The sequence below is a fragment of the Cylas formicarius genome, unplaced genomic scaffold (assembly GCF_029955315.1).
Source record: "Cylas formicarius isolate icCylForm1 unplaced genomic scaffold, icCylForm1.1 PGA_scaffold_4__25_contigs__length_36172078, whole genome shotgun sequence".
NCBI classification, from domain to species: domain Eukaryota; kingdom Metazoa; phylum Arthropoda; class Insecta; order Coleoptera; family Brentidae; genus Cylas; species Cylas formicarius.
This window is the reverse complement of record NW_026844334.1, coordinates 9125523-9143190: the sequence shown is the minus strand read 5'-3', so window position 1 is coordinate 9143190 and position 17668 is coordinate 9125523. Positions and strand designations below refer to the sequence as shown.

The following is a 17668-nucleotide window of genomic DNA, read 5'->3' as shown; positions in this document are numbered from 1 at the left end:
TAAACTTGTTAAGACTTTTGTTCAGAACGCGTAATATCGCAACATAATTTTTTTTTATTTTCCGAAATCCTTGCATAGAAAAAGTGAGGGGTCCAATATAACCTCAAAATATTGTTAGCTGATTAAAATATTTTTAGTTAGTGGGTAGTATTGTGGGTAGGATGTTCCTTTTCAACGTTATTTAACTATTACTTTTGTTCCAGGATTAAAATTGTTCACGTTGAAGGTAAGTTTTATCCAGGGAAATTAAATCAATCACTTTAGAACATTAAATGAATCAATGCGACCATTTTTACAGCCATTCGAGGACTGCAAGTGCGGAAATTGAAGCCAAAATATCGCATAAAATTAACCTACTTAGGGAGCAAACCGAAAGCTCCACAATTAATAAAATGTAAATATTTTAGTCCACTTTTAATTGCTTCTAATCCTTGCGTGCTCCAAATAATGCTTGGACGGAGTGTGTAAAATATGAATATTTATTAAACGTTAAGCTTTAAATTATTAGAGGCTTGCGGACTCGATATACCTGTTTAAGGAGCTCGCTGTTGTTACACACACAAAATACCTCGCTGTCGATATAAACGTGACATTTCGGAAAATCGCAAACCCTAGCACAAAAGTTTACCCACCGCTTTAATAGAATATACGTACCACGGAATATATGCGATGCAGTTTTCGTAGTAATAAATGAGAACTTTGGTATTTGAATTAAATAGTAATTTAAGTAATGATCGTCAAGAAAAATGATGACTTAAGCATGTAACCGACTTTGAATACACCCGTCAAAAAATTACCAATTATTTTATTGCAGCAAGTATGTATAGTTTTCTTTCTAGTACGTATGAATATGAATCTTTCAAAGAGGTATATAATTCAAAAGCGTTCAACGAGAAAGTTCTCTGAGACAAAGGAGTATGATATGTGGAGGATACTGAACTGTTGTTTATGCCTGTCTGGTATTAATGCAATATTTAAGACGTGGCTATAAATTTTGATTTATATGGCTCATAGTTTTAGAAATGCGAAGAAGCTTATCCACAAAACACCCCAATAATTTGTGCGCCTATTTTCCATTGATCCAACCAAATTCCTTCATTTTGAGAGAAATACTACCTCTTCTGGACGACCCAAATATCAACACGAATTTTTAATTTTGTGAATGGGAATATAGTTCGTATATCCATTTTAGTGCCGCTATAATAAAGTAATTTAACGTCGAAAAGTCAACACACCGAGAAATTGTTCCCTTGTTTTACTTTGCTTGTTTCTTCCCAACAAATACGCCGCTCACACAGACATTTTTTCTCATATTTTTTTATTTTTCTACATAGTCTCCTTATAACTCTATACCCAGCGATGCTTGCATCTCTCTAACCCGTCGAAATAGTACCCAGCATTTTTCTCCGCAAAATAATTTTTCACGAAAGTAAACGATCTTTGTCCTCCGAGCGCAGTTTTCAGATGAGGGAACAAAAAGAAGTCACTTGGGGGTAGATCTGGTCAAGCAGTTCAAACCGTAATTCATGGATTTTCGCCATGGCAACATTTCTGTCCACAGATTGTCAAGTAATGATGCGTGCTTGTCATGGATTTCCTTTTTGAAGGTAATCGATTAAGATGAGTTTCCCAGCTGAAAAAACAGTTTTTGCTTTTTTCGGAGTCTGTTCCCCCTTCGCAATCCATTGTTTTCAGAGTATTTTTAATGCGGGCGAATAATCGGTGCCAAAACTCGGATTTATTGCTCCTAAACTGAGCTAACAGAGCGTTGGAAACGTTCATTCGAATACGTTCTTGATTTAACTTAAGTAAAGGCGCGGACAGCTTTCTCGCGACTAAATCTTGATGTAAAATGACAAATACGAGGGCAGCGCCAAAATTTCCAGGCCTGAATATGAAAGAAACAAAGTAGAGTAACAATTTTCTATTATTTTCCAATATAATCCCCCTTAACTTCAATACACTTATTACATCTCTTTATTAACAACTCAATCCCTTTAAAAAAATATTCTCTTTTAACTCAACTTCGTCGTTAAACCGCCGTCCACGTAAGGCCTTTTTCAAATATCTAAACGAAGAATAGTCGCTGGGGGTCATATCTGGACTATAGGGGGGATGATCTGTCTGTTGGAACCCACACTCTAAAATGACAGCTTGTGCAACACCAGCAGTATGGACAGGTGCATCATCGTGTAAAAGACGCACGCCTCTGGTCAGTTTTCCTCGACGTTTTACACGTATGCAGTCTCGAAATTTATGTAATAATGTTGCGTAATATTTACCATTGACAGTGGTATTAGTTTCTTTAATATCTATCAAAAGAATTCCTTCACAATCCCAAAAGATCGTGGCGACTTAGTAATTTCTGAGATTTCCGTTATAACCTCCACTGGTCGACCAGTTCTTGAATCATCTTCAAGGGACTGCTACCCCGTTTTGCCCATTCTTTCACTACAGAATACCAAGGAGAACTTTGACCGTATACACGATCCAGCGTTTCTTTAATAATTTTAGGTGCTAACCCTTCTTTTGTCAAAAACTTTATGACTGCTCTATACTCAGTTTGCATTATTTGCGAAATTTTTTCGGACACCTCTTGTTTAAAATACTGTCAATAAAAAACTACTTGACGCAAGACTTCAATTTATTTTTCGCGGCCTACTAAGATATCACTCTCACTTTAATTTGACCGTCGTTTAACATCATTTGATGAACTTTAGCAATATTATGGTCGGTAGTTTTTGGACGTCCCAAACGTTCATCATCTCCTAAGTTAGGCCACGTTTAAATTCAACTGCCCAAAATTTCCCTGTGGTAAATGTCGGAGCCGGGTCCTCATACACAGCGTTCAACACAACTTTGATTTGCGTAGGCTTATTATAGATATTATATATTATATATTGACTAACGACACACAATATCACTCGTCAAACACAAAGTTTTTAGATTAGGTCTGTTACCCGACCACCTAGGGTGTCGTTAGGAAATTGTGTAATTGTCGTTATTTAAATATTCCTGGTAATCACAGCCAGTAAATGTGAGTTTCTCCGCTGTCATGATATTTGCCAATATCGATTTTGGTTTCCCTTCAATCCACCGTCATCCGCCAACCTCCTTGCATCCACAGTTGGGTATAGGCCTTCTCCATCTGCTTCCACAGTGTTTTGTTTTGTGCTTTCTACTTCCACTTTTCAGCTGTCTTTCTCAGATCGTCTTCCCTTCTTGTGGGGGGGGGGGGGACTACCCCGATTTCTTTTATTTTCCCTGGGTCTCCATTCTATCAATTTTTTGGTTAGTTTTGGTCGCTTAAGCGCCCATCTCCACTTCCCAGCATTGCTCGTTCCATTTTTCTTTGACTTACTCTCAACTTATCTGCGGACTTGTTAGTCAACGTAAGCTTCTCCGAGCTGTATGTGGTCAGTGGAAAAATGCATTGGTTGTGGACCTTTTCCTTTAAACAGAGGTAAGGTCAGAATATGTTGTAATTTGCCGTCCATCCTAAACCTATACGGCGTTGAATCTCGCAAGTTTGATTATCATTACTTCTTCTAATCTCATGTCCCTGATAAGTATAGCCAATGTCTCTTATACCCGTCTATTTTCATACTTTCACTTGGAACTAGATTTGTCATGTATTTTGTTTTCTGAAACTTAATGTTTCTTTTTCTATTGCCTGTTTTAGATGTTCTATCATTTCGAAGGCTTCCTTTAAACTTTCCCTTTTTATCCTAATCCATTTCCTTAAAAGTATATTCCAGAACTGTCGCAAACAATTTCGGAGAGATTGTATCCCCCTGTCCGATGCCTTTTTTAATTTTGTATTTCTCCGTGAAATCGTGAGGTTAAACGGATGCTGTTGCGTTGTTATATATATGTTATATTCGTTATAAAGTATATGTTTCAACAGCTTCGTATATCTATAGTCTACACGGCTCTGTTCCAATGCTTTTCATATTGCAGACAGTTCCAAAGCTTTTCTGAAATCCACAAATATCACAGTCAATGATTTATTATACTCGATACATTTTTCAATCAAAATTTTTATAGCTGTTTCTATAACCCGGCTGCTCTCTCTGTTGATAAAAATCTAATTTTGGAACAGTTTCGTGATGACTTTGGTAAACCATTTGCAAATATTAGACAACAGGCTTATCAGTGTATAACCTCCTTTTCTCTTTAGTAAGATTGCGTTTTTCGAAGTTTTGGGACATTACCTTGGTATAAACCATAATTAAATAACTGGTTTATTACTTCTAGTACTTTCTCCCCTCCTACTTTAATGGCTTCTGTTACTAGTTGGTCATCTCCCGGAGTCTTAGTATTCTTCACTTCTTGTAGGCTACTTTTCATCTGCTTCGGTGTTATTTTTGGCATAAGTTCAGATCCTTGGTTTATTACATTGACTTTTCCAATTTGTGTTTCATCTGTTTCCTCTAGTTGCCTTGTTATGTAGGTCACTCCTCCTGATATTTTCTTGATATCCGATATGTATTTCTTTTGTATAAGCAGACTAAAATTTCCGTCTGAGTATACCATGTGACCTGATTTTAAAAACAGTAGTTGCTGCTCACGTGAGATGTTTATAATTTGAATGTTCTCCTGTATCTCTTATGTCTATGGAAATTTTCATACGTTAATTTTCTATCCCCCCTGTGGTATTTTGGTCTTGAAACTTAACATTTCATTTGATATGGAGGGTTTTTTGGCTTTAGAACACCATACTTGCCAAGCGGGTTGGTGGGTGGGTGGTGGTCATTGAAGAGGAAATAATAGGTTTTTATTAGCAGCTTAAGGTGTGACAATGGTTTTCCCCTTTATGGAGGAGATAAACCAGGGACGGCTTAGGCAGAGGAGCATCCCTGAAGCAGATCTATCACCTATCGGAGTCATAGGTGAATATCTACCCGCTACCCGCCAATCCACCATATCTAATATTTTATCTAGATGGCGACTCTCGGTAGCTTCTTACAATTTTAAAGAAGCCTTGAACTGATATTAATACCTTCAAAGCGTACAATTAAGACTAAGGTCAGGCAATTCACGTGAATTAATTTCAATTGCTGTGAGGACATTTAAAAAAAACAAAAGAAAGTGATATCTGCCGCTAAATCACTGCTCATTTCTCATTTTAATATTTTTTCCTTAAAAGTCTTGAAAGCGCGTAGCCTTAATAATAATTATCATGGAAACTTTCGGATTGGAACAGGGCCTCGTCGGCCGCGGCATGATGTTTTAAAACATGTCAGAAGAAAGGAAGCTTAGAGAACCTTCGTTACGGGAATATTCATCTGACGGGATCCCTAAAAAACAAAAAGGCTTCCGGGTAAAAGCTGCTTGTTTCCGTTAAAAGCTTTCTCTAAGATTTCGCGTCAGTTTGTTCACCAGTAATTTTCATGATATTATTAGATGTAAAAAAGTCCGAAAAGATGAAGAAGCCCCGCGTCTCCTTAATAGTAACGGACCGTAACCGAACGAAAGAGGCGGGATTTTCATTAACGGAACGTTTTATTTAAGTGATTCGGGGAAGGCCGGGACATTGATGGACCGGCGATTGACAAATTTAATCTAGATGTTTCGCTAAATGATGAAAATTGACTAAAGTAAGGGACTCTGACGTGACGTTAGGGATAAATTCCTTTGCCAAGGGTTGTTTTTTGCTTCGTCGGAGTTGGGTGAGAACTGTGACCTTAAAGTCTTGCTCTGTCTCCGGTTTGCCTATATCCACTTGACAGATCTGTATTTTAGATTAATTAACAAAATTGAGTAAAAGTATTATTTATAGTTTCCAATTCTGTGAGATTTGTCATGAAGTATTCTTGCCCGAGATTTTTCGGAGTCACACAAAACGTGGAATTCGGAGAAAATGCAACTTGTCGTGTCTAAGTTTGAAGCACAGCACAGTATTAATTTTAATATAAAACCTTATATCATAGACGAAAGCCAAAAAGTCCATCAAGCGCGAAATAATCACAAACTTTTAGAAGTTAAATTATATTATATTATACCTTCCTTAAGTAACATGGTACAAAATAGTTTTTTTTAAGAAGACATAGTTAAATAAGTAGTAAAGTTTAAATGTACTCTATACACCGTAACGTACCTTTTACTATTGTATTAGAAACTAATAATAACCTCCCATCCTTAGATATTCTTATCAATAGAAAATCAGACCTCATTGTGTGTCATTGTGTTTGCAGAAAACCTACGCACACAGACCGACACGTTAATACATCATCACCATCCGGCCCAAAAATCATCGGTTATCAACTCTCTTGTTTACAGAGCTGTAAAACTCTCAGCCCGAGTCACTGAACCCTTAAAACACCTTAGCTCTGCTCTTCTCTCTAATAATTTCCGCATTAAAGAAATTAAGCGTTCTATCACAAAATACACTTCACCACAACCTTCCAATAGCAATGAGGCCGAAATCAATCCCACACTTGCCACTGTTCTTCCTTACATCCAAAACATCATTGCCCAAATATTAAAAGTTCTTAAGAAATATAACGTCAAAACCAGGTTTACCACTTGTCCAAAAATCTCTCAACATCTTTGATCTGTCAAAAACAAAATTCCATTTGAGCTGCCAGAAGTTTACATTCATATGCGGCAAAGAATACATTGGAGAGACCGGGCGAAATATATCAGCTAGACTCAAGAACATGAAAGAGCCTTAAGACAAGCTGATATCTGCAGTTTTGATGCAGTTTTAGGTTCGATATGTGACCGGATTTTGACCGGAATCTGTTTGAAAAATGGAAGAAAAACCTACTATCAATCCAAGAAAGTGGGTTTTTAAGTAGTAATCTGCAGTTTTAAAGTGGATTTCAGTTCGCTAGATCATGAAAATGCTGGTTTTGACTATAATCTGCTCGAAATCAAGAGCGAAAACCAATTATTTGTCCCAAAAAGAGGGGTTTTAAGTACATATCTGCTTTTCTAAGGTAGATTTGGGTACAGTAAGAGGCGAAAAGCAGATTCTGATTGGGATCTTATCGAAATCGGGAACTATTTGACTCAGAAAGGGGGTTTTACGTCGAAATATAATGGTTTATTAAGGTTATAGTTACTATAAAGCCCGGTTTTGACTAGTATTTGAAAGATATTGACGCGAAAAGGCCACTGGATCAAAAAATTATAGTTTAAGCGGATATCTGCTGTTTTGATGCGGATTTAGGTAAGATATATATCGGATGAGCCGATTTTGACTGGAATCTGTTTGAAATGAGGAAGAAAAAGTTACCATCAATCAAAAAAAATGGGTTTTTGCAGTTGCAGTTCTTACCTCTCCATCTCAGGGTCGTGAAAAAGAAACGCATTAATTAATTAAATTCGTAATTTAATAGTGAGGTAAGACAATGCCTAGGCTAGCTCATTAACAACCGAGAAAAATTAATAAAGTAGAAAAGAAAAAAAATATATATATACTAAACCAAAGCCAGGTTGGAAGGCGGTGAAGGGCACCTCGGTCAGTCCCGGAAGGTGGTAGGTAGGCGCCACGTGATTCGAAAAAGGTACTTATCAACCCGAGGTTCCAACCCGTAAAGGAAATAAACAAGTGAATCACGAACAATAATTTATTTCCTTCAACCTGGTGGTAGGTGTGAGTGTCAAATCTCACCTTCAAGTTTTGGCGGTGCAAAAGAATGTAAGACACTATAATTTAAGGCTATAAGTTCCGCAAACCGTTCTTGAAGAGAACAGTCCACTTAAGCTACCCAAACCTCAAGATGTCCCGAACGTTACACAGCTGTCTGTCACTATCCCGGGAACCAAGCCAAGATGGAATGGTGGCTCAATGAGACAGCCGCAGGTGGGCAGTCTCAGTTAACCCAGCAAAGTCCGTCCGGAAAGCCGGCTGCTCGATAGGGGAAACTCCACAACTAAACATGTACCCAAGAGACAGCATACACTGCAAGACACCAAGCCTGGTCTGGTATTCCGGTGAAAGAAGAAACCACGTGGAAGGTTTGCGGGAAACGGAGCAACAATACGTACAATACCAATTAAAAAAAAAACACTAAAATAAAATCGGCATAAATTGAGGAACACTGATTAGGTGGCGAAATGGTTCCAAAAGGTAACTTACCTCGATTCGAGGGTTTTCTGGAAATGTGGGGCAATGACAATTCTTTTCAAAATCCCTCGTTGAGGAAGATTCCCATTCCAAACTCCAAATAGATCCAAAAGTATGGGAAATCATAAATTAGTGACCAATTTACATATCCCCCTCTTATTGGGGTAGCACTACCGGCTCAAAAAGAAATCGGTCACACAAAAGAAAATCTGCCACAACCCCAAGCTTCAAAAGCTAGCGTACAAAATGCCGGACGATTCAGAGAACCAGTTTTATTAAAAGGCTAAACGGGCACAAAAAATTAGAGGGAAAACGCCACTCTTGCCAACCTAGTCGACGGTACGCCGCCAGTAGAAAGAACAACCGAACTATATCTGTGGTGATGGCCGTATGGCCCGTGCCAAAGAATCGAGGTTGCGTCAACGAGATCGAATTACCCGAACGCTATCTATGGTGGCGACCGGACGGCCAGTCACAGAAAATCGAGGAAGAATAGGTTAAGAAACAATGTTTACTAGGCTCGCCAAGGAATACCGAAGCAATGAAAAGCAAATGCGGTCCCTAGTCTCATAGAGTGACAGATGGTAATGGTTATGACTCCTTCTAATGCGCAACTAATACTCTGTTTTTTTTGCATTAGTATCTCTCAGTAAACCGGTGTCACTTAAGAGAAAACCAAGCGAACAAGGGGCCACGCACACAGCCGTTGCAGCATAAAATATTTATGGTTCGGCAACACAATCGGCCGGGGAGTACAAGTCCGAAACTAAAGGAACCGAGTTTACAAAAGAACGTGTGTTCAAATTGCAAAATCGATATGAACCTAATAAACAAGAATTTTAATGGTTAAGAAGCACTCGCCAAACAGCAAAAGGTGAAGGAAATGGACAGTACAATTAATTCTACAAGGTACTAATAAAATAAACCCGTTACTTCGCAAATGTGCCAGCACTGGTACTTTAAAAATGCTAAATTTTACCATTGAAATATGAAACCGTCACACAGTTTTAATGTATTTTCAATTTCAGTCTGGTAAGTTATGAAAATGCAAGTTTTGACTATAATCTGCCTGAAATCAAGAGCAAAAACCAATTATTTCTCACACATCTCAGCACATATCTGCATTTCCAAGTTAGCTTTCGGGGCAACAAGAGGCAAAAAGCAGATTCTGACTGGGATCTTATCGAAATCGGCAACTATTTGACTCAGAAAGGGGGTTTTATGTCGATATCTAATGGTTCATTACGGTTTTAGCTGCTATGAAACAAATAAACTCATCAGCAGTGGCCGAACACAAACCCAAAAATTGTATTCGTTAAAACTGAAATTCTTGCATGTAATCAGTTCGTCTACCAACGAAAAATTCGAGAGTCTATAGAAATCTATAAACAACCTAACAATCTTAACCGCGACTCACGTGTTTACCTGTCACCAACATGGGAATCAGTTATCCGAGACGATGTTTACGCCCCTCATTTAGCTCCGCCCCCTCAAACGATATATAAGCAGGTACAGAGGAAAACGCGAGCCAGTTTCAGTTAAGCTCTGAAGAAGCCAACAGGATGATTGACGGAACGTTAGCAAGTCGGACTCAGCAAAAATCGACGGAGGAATAATCCAAAAGTTTTATAAAAAGTATTGCAGTAGCGTGTGGAAGTTTCTTTGAAAAATTAGATGCTTTTTACTGTTTGCTAGTGTTAAACGGTTAAATCTTATGCAAAATTATTTTTACCACGCACATAATAACTTGTGGGTGTATAAGGAAGAAATTTGTACCCGAGAACATATCCGAAAAATAAACTTTTTTGATTTAACGATTTTTTTCCCAGTATCGCAATGCATTTCGGCTTTTATGTCTTTTAGGCTTGTAAACCCGTCTCGTTCTTTAATAAACATAACATTCTAAACGCAAAAAATCACATTTCCACCGTGCGACGAATTAAAATCGTCCATCACCGTAATGAAGATAGATATATTCGGTGCAGGATAAATAACGGGGTAGATTTTTAACAAGTTCGTTGGTTTCACCGCTGCCGCGATTTGCGGTTAAAGCTGGATATAAATGGGCGGTTCTTTGCGTTATATCCCGCCGCCCCGCCCGCTCCCACGGGTGTAATTACGATATAAATCGATTCTAACTTCTGTTGACTTTAAGCACGGTTCGCGAACACCATTAAGCTTAATGTATATAAAATAGAAGCTTTAATGAATTAAATATTATTTTTCTACTCCGTATCTCCAATTAAGGGCCGATCAAGCAAAATGAGACGTCAACTTAGTCCAAACGCTTTCTCGAGTCACTTCTGTACCTTGTACCTTAGTCACCGATTTGGCAGCGATCGGATGGTGAATGACATTCGTGCTGTTTTGCAAAGATCTATTAAAAAACTAATGGTCGTTGAAAAGTATAGTGTAGAACATATTGATAAACTTCATCGGACAATTGTTTATTAAAAACACGCTCATTCCAAAACAAACTTGTGACTAAAGCAGCGTTTAACCTACACTAACATCCAAAATATTAACCAGTTTTACGAATGTCAGCTCGAGTGTCCCAAAATAACGCTTTAAAACTTTTGTATCTGTCTCATAAATTGCGTGGTGTCTACATATTTGTACCTAAGATCATTTTGTTACTTTATTTACTTGCATAAAATATACTAAATAATCACTTAGGAATTCAAAAAATTTAATTTAATTTATTATTATTTTTTAATTTTATTTATCCAAATATACTCCTTCAACCAATATTTTTTCTTTCTTGAAATAAGATTTTAATGTTTTTTTTTTATATTTTTGTGACAACAAGCCTGGCCTACTTTGTACGAACAACACATTTACTGAATTAAAAAAGTACAGTTATATTTTCCTAAAATATGCAGTCATAAACACTGGTAAGACAATAATACACCATAGGGTAACTCCAGCAAACACTTTGAAATGGAAGATTTCTATTTGACTCTGAATTCATTTGCAAGTTGTTCGATATAGTCATTTTTTGATTGCTAATTCTGCAATGTATTGAGCTAATCTATCAATGTGATGTAATCATGCGCCTTGACGAGTTTTTGCGGGCACCCATAACAGATTCACTTCGTTCTGACTTTTTATCTCGTTTAATGCGTCATAACAATCCAAAACTAACTTGGATGTTATCGAGGGGAATTAGATGCAACATTATTAAAAAACAGACTCATGCTTTATGCAAATTTTCATGTTAGAAATTATGCTTGCAATGACCCTTTTGATAGGGCGCTTAAATTCTTTAATAGGCACTTTGATGTAAATCTTTTTTAATTTAAGTCCAAGTGAATTTAAAATTATTATATATAAATAATTTTAGAATAAGCATTACTGCTCAATATTCATTGTTATTAATTTATTTTTTAATTCTAAATAATAATCAAAAAATATACATTAGTTGTCGCATTTATATATTATTATATATAAATAATTTTAGAATAAGCATTATTGCTCAATATTCATTGTTATTAATTTATTTTTTAATTCTAAATAATAATCAAAAAATATACATTAGTTGTCGCAGAATAATAACATCAAGTTAACAATATTTGTTATTACAGAAATATACCGTATTTATAAAAGCATATTTGTATATTTTATTGATGTAATAACTCCATAAATGGTTATTTTTATCCAGAACCTTGGAAAATTGCTAAAGTTTATCCTATTCTCAAAAAAATTGTGCGTAGTTGAAAACTACCGACCTATTTCGATCTTGTCCAATTTCTCGAAAATAATGGAGACTATATTACATACATTTATTTTAGCTCAACTTAAAAATAAACTATCTACGCAACCACATGGTTTTTATGCGAAAATATCATGTATCACCAACTTATGTTCTCTGTCTTCTTATGTCTGTGGCTCCCTGAATAAGCAAGGTCAAGTTGCGTTTGAAGCGTTTGACCAGATGGATCATCACTTATCGATTGGAAAAGCATCTCAATTTTGAGATCCTACCTGGTGAATCGTCGACAGTTCGTTGAGGGGATAATATCTGTTCCTTTTGTTCCAACTTCTGGTGTGCCTCAAAGTTCTAACCCTGGACCACTTCTTTTCAATATATTTGATCATCTGCACTTGCTCTATGACTCTCCAGGACAACATTAATATTGTCAATCAGTGGTGTACTAAAAATAAATTGTATCTTAACATCAGCAAGTGTAATGCGGTTTCTTACCACCGCATAAAAACTTCTATAATCTCTAATTACAGTATGGATGGCACTATCTTGACTAGACTTGCCACTGTAAAGGATCCGGAGATCTTGTTTGACCAGACGTGACGTTCTCTTTTGTACCTCACATTACTAAAATGGTTTCCAGTGCACTCCAAATTTTATGATTCGTAATAAGAAATTGTAGACTTTTTGTAGCTTAGCTACGGTTAAATTGTTATTTAACTGTTACGTTAGGTTCAAGCTTGACGATAGCTGGCTGGTATGGTCACCAATATATCACTGCCACGCTCAGTTCATTGAGGGTGTACAGAGAAGGTTACTAAAGTGTTCAGGGAGGACAGTTACTATCCTGAGAGGAGATTTGATCACGATATTCTGCTGGGAAGGTTCACTGTACTGCCTCTGAGCATGCGCAGAGACTTGCAATCTGTTTAATTTCTCTACAATTCATCGCGGAGTCGATTATCCGTTTCTTCTGGAACAATTACGTTTTAACTTGCCGCGGCCGGAAGGGAGAAATCAAGCAACTTTCTTACAGCAGTTAAACATATTTACCGTCAACAGACTCTCGTCGCACTGCGATTTATATTATGATGTCTCCAGGCGATACTTAGGCAACTTGATTTGGCATTGGGTGATCCGTACTAGCAATACTGTCCTTTCCTTTTTGTCTTTAGTTATAAGATTAGTACATTTCAGATTAGTTTTTACGTCGCCTGTGTATATATATGTAAGACGCATTTTTTTTAAGCTACCCTATAAAATTTTTTTACGTGCGACGCAATAAGCAACCACTTGTCAGCCAGATGTTTTCTTAAAAACCGCATTTCTCACCCCTAGCTCTGTCAGAATATCGATTAGTAGAAGGGCGTCATTTATAATAAACATACTTTTGGGGTGCAGTAACATTTTAACAAATATATTTCCGGCATTACTCGGTTAACCGTGCATTCGAGTGGTGCGGGCTATTGTTTGCATTCCGTGAAATTGCGGATACTTAAAGGTGAGTAGAGTATTGGTCAAAATACCAAACTACCAAATGATTTATTTATTGATCGGTTTCATTTTTAATTTATAAAATATTCCCAAGTAATTTAGTTAAATACTAGTGTGTTCTCCCTTTGAACTCTTTTAACCATTGTTACTTTGCTTGTTGAAAGTCGAGGCTACTGTCGAATGTCTCTGCCCTTCAGTCCCTGTGTGGCTATTTGCGACAGGATACTTCTCGTGACTCTTCCCTTAGTATCCATTGCACGATCGGAATAACCAGCACTAGTGATTGAAAGAGGTACTAAGCGTGGTTCTGCCCTTAGTACCAATATGCTGATGTGTGTTCTGCCCTTCAGTATAATATGACCTGTTGTTTAATGCTCTGTCGCAGAGACACGCGACAGTGCCGTTGTGGTTATTCTGCCTTTAGTATCGATTGCACGACCGGAATAACCAGCACTAGTGATTGAAATAGGTACTATGTGTGTCCTGCCCTTAGTACCAGCCTAAACTCAGTTCCAGATTTTATGCAAGATATATCTGTTATCTGTGATTTCTGGTGATATTGAGTAAAATTAAGTTTGTTTTAGTAATCTTAATAATTTTTGGTACTCAGGATATTTTTTAGTTTCAGATGTGAACCCGTGTCACCTCGCTGATGGCCCAATCACGTTTAGGCCCAAAAAAACTTAATAATTATTCATTATATCGTATATCGTATTATACATTTTCAAATTAAAATTTTATTGCTATGTTTACCCTCTCTCATATCACATTTCCTGTAATTGGGTCATGTTACCTGTTGGAAATAAAGTGCTATTATTATTATTATTATTGTTTGTAAATACACATACAAAATGGTCATCGTAAAAAATTGTAAAAATATCACAAATACTGAGTTCACAGAAGGAAAAACGATTGAAACGATTTCACAAAGTACCTACCCATTAACTAAGTACTTACATTCAAATAAAACAATATAAACAATCTCTCATTATACAACTAGTGTGTCCAAGAAAAGAACCATTGTTACAGAATTACTACCCGTCTCACCCTAAATGAAATTTTCCTCACAGTTCGATAGATGGAGTTTATTGTTTATTTTGTGGAGGCCATTGTCAATCGCATTCCATTCATTACCGTCTTGCGTCATCGGCATGCTCAAACTAGAGTCAAAAAGATGCAAGTTGGTAAAGGTTTATAATTACGAACAGTCACAAACCCGATCGCTCGATCCGGAACGCAAAAACTTATGTCCCCGACAAACTTCGTCGCATTTATAGTTCACCAATAACTCCGAAAGACTCAATTTACGTATAGCAACAAACTGCCAGTTGCGTTTGCATGTTTGTACGCCCCGACGAACTTCAAAGTCGGCTTTCCGTTGATTGATGTCGGCGAGTTAAAGCTAAAGCCGAAACCAAGAGCCGTAATCCATTATCTAGTGTTAGGGAGTCGTTGGCTCCACGGTAGTTTGGCACAATTTATATTATAAACCTACAATGCTTTGACGTTTACCGCGGATTGTGGATACCTTTCATCCGTGTGTTCGAGGAAAAAATCTCGTGGTTTGCGATTACTTTGACCCACAACAGAGTTACTAATCGGGAATATCGATCCTTGCATCATTTTAATACAAAATGCGGCGCACCGGTCTAATTAGAATCGACTGGATCTATGTAGGTTTGTAAGGCGGCATCTACATCAAAACTCGCGCTGAAAATGTGCTTCAAAATTGTCTGAATCCCATGTTTCATAGTTTTTCATTTACGGCTAACAATTTATCCACGAAAACACCAATTTTAAGGGTCTTCTAGGTTTTTTACCCATTAAAGACATGCCCTGTATATTATCGAAAAAGTTGCTATGGTTGGGGGTAGCAGCCCTGGATCTCCCACGTTTCCTGATCCATGGAGTTTTCCATTTTTTCCAATAGCGTAAATGGTTTTCAAGAATATATATTTATTATGCAGTGGATAGTAATACCAAATGAACGTCATAGCGTCCAAGCAAAGTGCAAAGAATAGTGATATTCATATATTTTTTCAAATATCTCGAGCAGCATACGAAAACCGTAAATAAAAAAATTGTTTCCTCGTTCTAAAATTTTGCCGATCGGTTGAATAGTTTTTGAGAAAATCATGTTTTTCTGCAAGCAAAAACAACCAAAAAACTTTTTCAAAAATAAATAAAAGTCTTGGTGATATTTCTCAATTTCTACTGTTCAGATGTTAGGTCACTTAATCACATTAAATTTTTGATATAGCACGAAATATCCGGAACACTCTTTACAATAGGTCAAAAACCTTAAATACAAAAATTTTAGTAGTTACCGAGACATAAAATTTTTATACGAGCATAGATACTTCCGAAAAATTCAATTTTATCTATTTTCGAAAGCAACTAGGAGCAGGCAGTCAAAGTTTGCTTCAATAAACTGATAATGGTTAAAGCTCTCGTCTGGGTATGCTACTAAATAAATAAATAATAACATAGCAGTCCGTGGTATTCAATTGCTACACAAACACAAAAACTGACTCATTTATACAAGTCGGACGAAACTCAATCTCTTAGTAAATCAAAGGACAATTTCGTAAATTGCAATAGGTACCAATGAACGTCCAACTTTTACCGAAATCAAATAAAGAAAAAATTAAACATAATGGACCCAGACATCGAACTAATTTTCCAGGACCTTTTACCGACGATATCGATATCGATATAATAATAATTAAGGATTATAACAATTTTCCTATTTAAACGACTGCAAGCTGTCCAAATATGAATAAAATTAAATACAAAAAAAATAAATTTTGAGCCTTTCATTCATTCAGCCTTTCATTTATGCAGATCTGAATATTTATTTATAAACTGCAAGCAAAAATTATTGTATTGAATTTGTTTCAACCTAAGTCTTGTTTATAATGATAGTAACGAATGAACTTTTTAGACTGCTGATTTCTTTCGAAGACGAGAATTTGCAGGCATCGTGAAGAACGTCTCCATTTAAAACCAAACCATAGTGGTTGGAACCGTATGATAAAATCGTTTGTATTGAAAGTGCTTCACGCTCTACAATCGCAATTCCGCCGAATTTCCTGCTAGTTTCAAGAAAATAAATTCCATGTGATTACGTTTTCAAATTAGGGCGGTGCTATAGTAGGATATAGCACACTTCGAGCGAGATTCGATGGAAACTCAATTTTTCATATACTGAAAGTTGAAATTGAACGTTGGAAAAAATTCGACATCTCGGACATAATTGGTCCTCGTCGATATATCACGTGACTTCAAATAATCAGTTTCGGTCCCACGGGGCCGGAGTTATGGAGTGGTGTTATTTTATCAAGCCGACGCGAGGTGTCGCTCGTTTTATTAGGAAATTGATTTGGGTTTTGATACAATTACAACCGATATTGGGTGATTTCCGCCAATCTTGCGGTTGTGGACACCAATCGAAGGTGTTGTATCATACGGGAGATCCGCACTGCGACACTATAGAAAATTCTTAAGAACAAAGGTTCAGAACAGTTAATTAATCAGTTAAATTGATTACTATTAAGTTTTAAACTAATAAAGGGTACTATAAAAAGTATTATTAAGTGTCTACTATTTCACAGTATCAGTTTATTTTATTATATTAATTATTAGTATAAATAGTTATTAAAAACGTGTTGTCGGAAAATGCTTGGTTTTTGGCGATTCAAATTGTCAAAGTTGTATACTTGCTATTTCTGACGAGACTGACAAAATCAGTGTTCAAAATCAATAATAATTAAATATTTTATAGTATGAAATATGGAAAGTATGATGACTCGAAAAAAAAAACATAGAGGAACAGAAAAAAAGTGAAAATAGAAATTACAATTACAAAATTTACGAAAAAAAAAGTCTATTAAAGAAGGCGTGAAATTTTAAAACGTATATACACATTCAAATTATTGATAATACAGTAGCATAATCATTTTTAAATATTGTAATAAGCAACAAATATGATAAACGCCAATTTAGGCACGAATATTTAGGCAAGACTAAAATGGCTTGTAAACATTTTGGAGCTATTGGTGCATATTCACTGATTGGAGATTTTAAGCAACAGAAACGTCTCCTTGTATTTTTGAAAGAGACCCCTTAGATGCTATGTTTGGTCGGTATCGCTTTAGGATAATAAGACCTGGACCTTAAAAGCATCAATTATTAAAAAAATTAGAAGCATTGGGATTATGGTGTTAGGCTTAAAAAATTCTGGGTTACCCATACTTTCGACGAGAATGTTCTTGCCAAGAAGAATACCAGACTCTCATTAACACTATAAACGCAACATACGGACATATTGTTAAGGGACGTAAATATTAGAGCGAATACTGGACCTAACTGTCGCCCTATTTACCATGATG

The 17668-nt window shown here is 36.5% G+C and overlaps 1 protein-coding gene and 1 long non-coding RNA gene across 4 annotated transcripts in view; both read left to right on the top strand.

The window, feature by feature from the left end:
- LOC132700280 (poly(rC)-binding protein 3) overlaps positions 1-17668 on the top strand; it is a 171179-nt gene that overhangs the window by 105891 nt on the left and 47620 nt on the right. For 2 of the 3 annotated variants that reach the window (XM_060667446.1, XM_060667445.1), the window contains one exon: positions 204-226. The exons of the other annotated variant lie outside the window; for it this stretch is intronic. The gene's annotated coding sequence lies outside the window, so the exon portion shown is untranslated. The remainder of the gene's footprint in view (positions 1-203; positions 227-17668) is intronic. 3 annotated transcript variants of the gene reach the window in all.
- Positions 8532-11500, top strand: LOC132700682 (uncharacterized). The gene is made up of 3 exons (XR_009618675.1): positions 8532-8661; positions 8718-8986; positions 9106-11500. It is a non-coding gene; the product is annotated as an uncharacterized LOC132700682 (long non-coding RNA).